Below are 5000 nucleotides of genomic sequence, written 5' to 3' on the forward strand. Positions count from 1 at the left end.
GTTCGAACCTGCGCGGGGAGACCCCAATGGATTTCGAGTCCATCGCCTTAACCACTCGGCCACGACTACCCATGAGAGTGAAACTCTCACTCGAAAGATCGTGCTGTGCTTACACAGAAGAGTCCTTAGTCTCTACCGCCTTGCCTCTAGATCTTGTCCTGTACTTTCCACCCTTCTCTCTCATCATGCACCGTTCTTTCTCCTCACAAGTTTCTTTTAAATGTACATATATGTTTGAAATTGCAAAACGAAACCCGTCAAAACGTACCAGTTTCTCTGCGTTGGCCTAAAGGATGAAGCCGCTTTTACTCCTAGGATCTTGCTTGAATAGCTCAAGTGCGCCGCAGCCTCCTTTAGTAATTGTATTATACTGCTATTTTAAGATTGTTTTCCACACCAGAAAAGAGTAAACAATAAAAGCGGGCGCTGCACCGTAGTCGGCAGGATTTGAACCTGCGCGGGGAAACCCCAATGGATTTCTAGTCCATCGCCTTAACCACTCGGCCACGACTACTCCTGAGCAAACCTGTTTCTACTATAAACTTAACACTTTAGCCACACACAATGTCTCCTCCGCCCCTTACTTTATGCCGCTCTGCACCGTTCCCTTTTGGCCCTCCCATGACCCTTGAAAATGCATTCAAAAGTCAGAATCTCTATGGTCTGGCCCAAGTTCCCTAAATGCCATATCCCCTCCCTGCCAAGCTCGGACTAAGTGCCAGGGACAGATCTGTGCTAATAAACCTAGCAAGCGGCCAGGCAGCAGAGCCTCACCTTCACTAGGTTGCACTGGCTTCTGCCAGCTCCAAATTGAAACTGTTAACAGTGTCCTGTTTGGAAGCATGCCTGGGCAGGGGCTGTCTCTATGCAAATCGAGTTGCAGAGGCCTCCTGGGAGCCAATTTCGGCAGGCCATTTTGACAGGCTCCAGAGGAATAAATGGCCGCACGAGTGGTCCGGTAGTTAGTCTAAGCCATATGGCAAAGATTTGGGTGGTGGGCCTTCTGGGCATGTGGCCCTAAGCCTCAGAGGACCGCAGAATGGGTCCCTTCTGCCCAAATAGAGAGGTCTTGGCCGATCGGGGCCGAGAGGACAGGGGCCTCACCACCCTCTGACGGTCCTCCTGGGCGCCCTTCCTCTGCTCTCTGCTGTTGTGGCAGAAAGCTGTGCCTTCAGTCCCCTAGCTTGCACAGGGCAGCAAAAGACTGTACTTTCACTGTGTCGCAGGTAGGGGGCCTCTCCTGAATGCATCTGCCAAGGAAGGTCTAGAAGTGACACGAGAACCCTTGTGCTGACACACAAAAAAGGCTCGGCAGATAGCTTGCGTGCCAGTTGCTCCATCCTCTGTATCCACATGGACCCCTCCCAATATCTGCTGTAAAGATGCAGGCAAGGAAAAGCGCAGGATGGGCTTCTTACAGACGGAGGCGATGCCAGGCGTCGATGGCTCTAGCGGCAACTAGTGTCAGGGTGGAAATATAATCGTGGCCCCCACCCCTAACAGTCAGAGAGTCCTGGATGGGAGTCTTCCCAATGTCTGCTTTATCGTCCATCCTATAATCAACATGCATGTTTACATCTTGTTTTGGGGACATTTCCGAGCAAATTGCAAAATTGCAGCTCAGTTCAAACCGAGGCGTAGTCAGCAGGGTTCGAACCTGCGCGGGGAGACCCCAATGGATTTCGAGTCCATCGCCTTAACCACTCGGCCACGACTACCCATGAGAGTGAAACTCTCACTCGAAAGATCGTGCTGTGCTTACACAGAAGAGTCCTTAGTCTCTACCGCCTTGCCTCTAGATCTTGTCCTGTACTTTCCACCCTTCTCTCTCATCATGCACCGTTCTTTCTCCTCACAAGTTTCTTTTAAATGTACATATATGTTTGAAATTGCAAAACGAAACCCGTCAAAACGTACCAGTTTCTCTGCGTTGGCCTAAAGGATGAAGCCGCTTTTACTCCTAGGATCTTGCTTGAATAGCTCAAGTGCGCCGCAGCCTCCTTTAGTAATTGTATTATACTGCTATTTTAAGATTGTTTTCCACACCAGAAAAGAGTAAACAATAAAAGCGGGCGCTGCACCGTAGTCGGCAGGATTTGAACCTGCGCGGGGAAAACCCAATGGATTTCTAGTCCATCGCCTTAACCACTCGGCCACGACTACTCCTGAGCAAACCTGTTTCTACTATAAACTTAACACTTTAGCCACACACAATGTCTCCTCCGCCCCTTACTTTATGCCGCTCTGCACCGTTCCCTTTTGGCCCTCCCATGACCCTTGAAAATGCATTCAAAAGTCAGAATCTCTATGGTCTGGCCCAAGTTCCCTAAATGCCATTTCCCCTCCCTGCCAAGCTCAGACTAAGTGCCAGGGACAGATCTGTGCTAATAAACCTAGCAAGCGGCCAGGCAGCAGAGCCTCACCTTCACTAGGTTGCACTGGCTTCTGCCAGCTCCAAATTGAAACTGTTAACAGTGTCCTGTTTGGAAGCATGCCTGGGCAGGGGCTGTCTCTATGCAAATCGAGTTGCAGAGGCCTCCTGGGAGCCAATTTCGGCAGGCCATTTTGACAGGCTCCAGAGGAATAAATGGCCGCACGAGTGGTCCGGTAGTTAGTCTAAGCCATATGGCAAAGATTTGGGTGGTGGGCCTTCTGGGCATGTGGCCCTAAGCCTCAGAGGACCGCAGAATGGGTCCCTTCTGCCCAAATAGAGAGGTCTTGGCCGATCGGGGCCGATCGGGGCTGAGAGGACAGGGGTCTCACCACCCTCTGACGGTCCTCCTGGGCGCCCTTCCTCTGCTCTCTGCTGTTGTGGCAGAAAGCTGTGCCTTCAGTCCCCTAGCTTGCACAGGGCAGCAAAAGACTGTACTTTCACTGTGTCGCAGGTAGGGGGCCTCTCCTGAATGCATCTGCCAAGGAAGGTCTAGAAGTGACACGAGAACCCTTGTGCTGACACACAAAAAAGGCTCGGCAGATAGCTTGCGTGCCAGTTGCTCCATCCTCTGTATCCACATGGACCCCTGCCAATATCTGCTGTAAAGATGCAGGCAAGGAAAAGCGCAGGATGGGCTTCTTACAGACGGAGGCGATGCCAGGCGTCGATGGCTCTAGCGGCAACTAGTGTCAGGGTGGAAATATAATCGTGGCCCCCACCCCTAACAGTCAGAGAGTCCTGGATGGGAGTCTTCCCAATGTCTGCTTTATCGTCCATCCTATAATCAACATGCATGTTTACATCTTGTTTTGGGGACATTTCCGAGCAAATTGCAAAATTGCAGCTCAGTTCAAACCGAGGCGTAGTCGGCAGGGTTCGAACCTGCGCGGGGAGACCCCAATGGATTTCGAGTCCATCGCCTTAACCACTCGGCCACGACTACCCATGAGAGTGAAACTCTCACTCGAAAGATCGTGCTGTGCTTACACAGAAGAGTCCTTAGTCTCTACCGCCTTGCCTCTAGATCTTGTCCTGTACTTTCCACCCTTCTCTCTCATCATGCACCGTTCTTTCTCCTCACAAGTTTCTTTTAAATGTACATATATGTTTGAAATTGCAAAACGAAACCCGTCAAAACGTACCAGTTTCTCTGCGTTGGCCTAAAGGATAAAGCCGCTTTTACTCCTAGGATCTTGCTTGAATAGCTCAAGTGCGCCGCAGCCTCCTTTAGTAATTGTATTATACTGCTATTTTAAGATTGTTTTCCACACCAGAAAAGAGTAAACAATAAAAGCGGGCGCTGCACCGTAGTCGGCAGGATTTGAACCTGCGCGGGGAAACCCCAATGGATTTCTAGTCCATCGCCTTAACCACTCGGCCATGACTACTCCTGAGCAAACCTGTTTCTACTATAAACTTAACACTTTAGCCACACACAATGTCTCCTCCGCCCCTTACTTTATGCCGCTCTGCACCGTTCCCTTTTGGCCCTCCCATGACCCTTGAAAATGCATTCAAAAGTCAGAATCTCTATGGTCTGGCCCAAGTTCCCTAAATGCCATATCCCCTCCCTGCCAAGCTCGGACTAAGTGCCAGGGACAGATCTGTGCTAATAAACCTAGCAAGCGGCCAGGCAGCAGAGCCTCACCTTCACTAGGTTGCACTGGCTTCTGCCAGCTCCAAATTGAAACTGTTAACAGTGTCCTGTTTGGAAGCATGCCTGGGCAGGGGCTGTCTCTATGCAAATCGAGTTGCAGAGGCCTCCTGGGAGCCAATTTCGGCAGGCCATTTTGACAGGCTCCAGAGGAATAAATGGCCGCACGAGTGGTCCGGTAGTTAGTCTAAGCCATATGGCAAAGATTTGGGTGGTGGGCCTTCTGGGCATGTGGCCCTAAGCCTCAGAGGACCGCAGAATGGGTCCCTTCTGCCCAAATAGAGAGGTCTTGGCCGATCGGGGCCGAGAGGACAGGGGCCTCACCACCCTCTGACGGTCCTCCTGGGCGCCCTTCCTCTGCTCTCTGCTGTTGTGGCAGAAAGCTGTGCCTTCAGTCCCCTGGCTTGCACAGGGCAGCAAAAGACTGTACTTTCACTGGGTCGCAGGTAGGGGGCCTCTCCTGAATGCATCTGCCAAGGAAGGTCTAGAAGTGACACGAGAACCCTTGTGCTGACACACAAAAAAGGCTCGGCAGATAGCTTGCGTGCCAGTTGCTCCATCCTCTGTATCCACATGGACCCCTCCCAATATCTGCTGTAAAGATGCAGGCAAGGAAAAGCGCAGGATGGGCTTCTTACAGACGGAGGCGATGCCAGGCGTCGATGGCTCTAGCGGCAACTAGTGTCAGGGTGGAAATATAATCGTGGCCCCCACCCCTAACAGTCAGAGAGTCCTGGATGGGAGTCTTCCCAATGTCTGCTTTATCGTCCATCCTATAATCAACATGCATGTTTACATCTTGTTTTGGGGACATTTCCGAGCAAATTGCAAAATTGCAGCTCAGTTCAAACCGAGGCGTAGTCGGCAGGGTTCGAACCTGCGCGGGGAGACCCCAATGGATTTCGAGTCCAT

At 51.4% G+C, this 5000-nt stretch overlaps 5 non-coding genes across 5 annotated transcripts in view; all 5 read right to left on the reverse strand.

Moving 5' to 3' along the window:
* TRNAS-CGA (transfer RNA serine (anticodon CGA)) overlaps positions 1-69 on the reverse strand; it is an 82-nt gene extending 13 nt beyond the window's left edge. The window contains exon 1 of the tRNA in view: positions 1-69. This exon is cut by the window's left edge and continues 13 nt beyond it. This is a non-coding gene — a tRNA (tRNA-Ser).
* Positions 70-432: 363 nt separating this feature from the next.
* Positions 433-514, reverse strand: TRNAS-AGA (transfer RNA serine (anticodon AGA)). The gene has a single exon. It is a non-coding gene; the product is annotated as a tRNA-Ser (tRNA).
* Positions 515-1636: 1122 nt separating this feature from the next.
* TRNAS-CGA (transfer RNA serine (anticodon CGA)) lies at positions 1637-1718 on the reverse strand. Its single transcript has one exon. It is a non-coding gene; the product is annotated as a tRNA-Ser (tRNA).
* Positions 1719-3295: 1577 nt separating this feature from the next.
* Positions 3296-3377, reverse strand: TRNAS-CGA (transfer RNA serine (anticodon CGA)). Its single transcript has one exon. It is a non-coding gene; the product is annotated as a tRNA-Ser (tRNA).
* A 1567-nt stretch (positions 3378-4944) lies between these two features.
* TRNAS-CGA (transfer RNA serine (anticodon CGA)) overlaps positions 4945-5000 on the reverse strand; it is an 82-nt gene continuing 26 nt past the window's right edge. The window contains exon 1 of the tRNA in view: positions 4945-5000. This exon is cut by the window's right edge and continues 26 nt beyond it. This is a non-coding gene — a tRNA (tRNA-Ser).

Source organism: Ambystoma mexicanum, chromosome 3q (assembly GCF_040938575.1).
Source record: "Ambystoma mexicanum isolate Mex_15411 chromosome 3q, UKY_AmexF1_1, whole genome shotgun sequence".
Lineage (NCBI taxonomy): Eukaryota > Metazoa > Chordata > Amphibia > Caudata > Ambystomatidae > Ambystoma > Ambystoma mexicanum.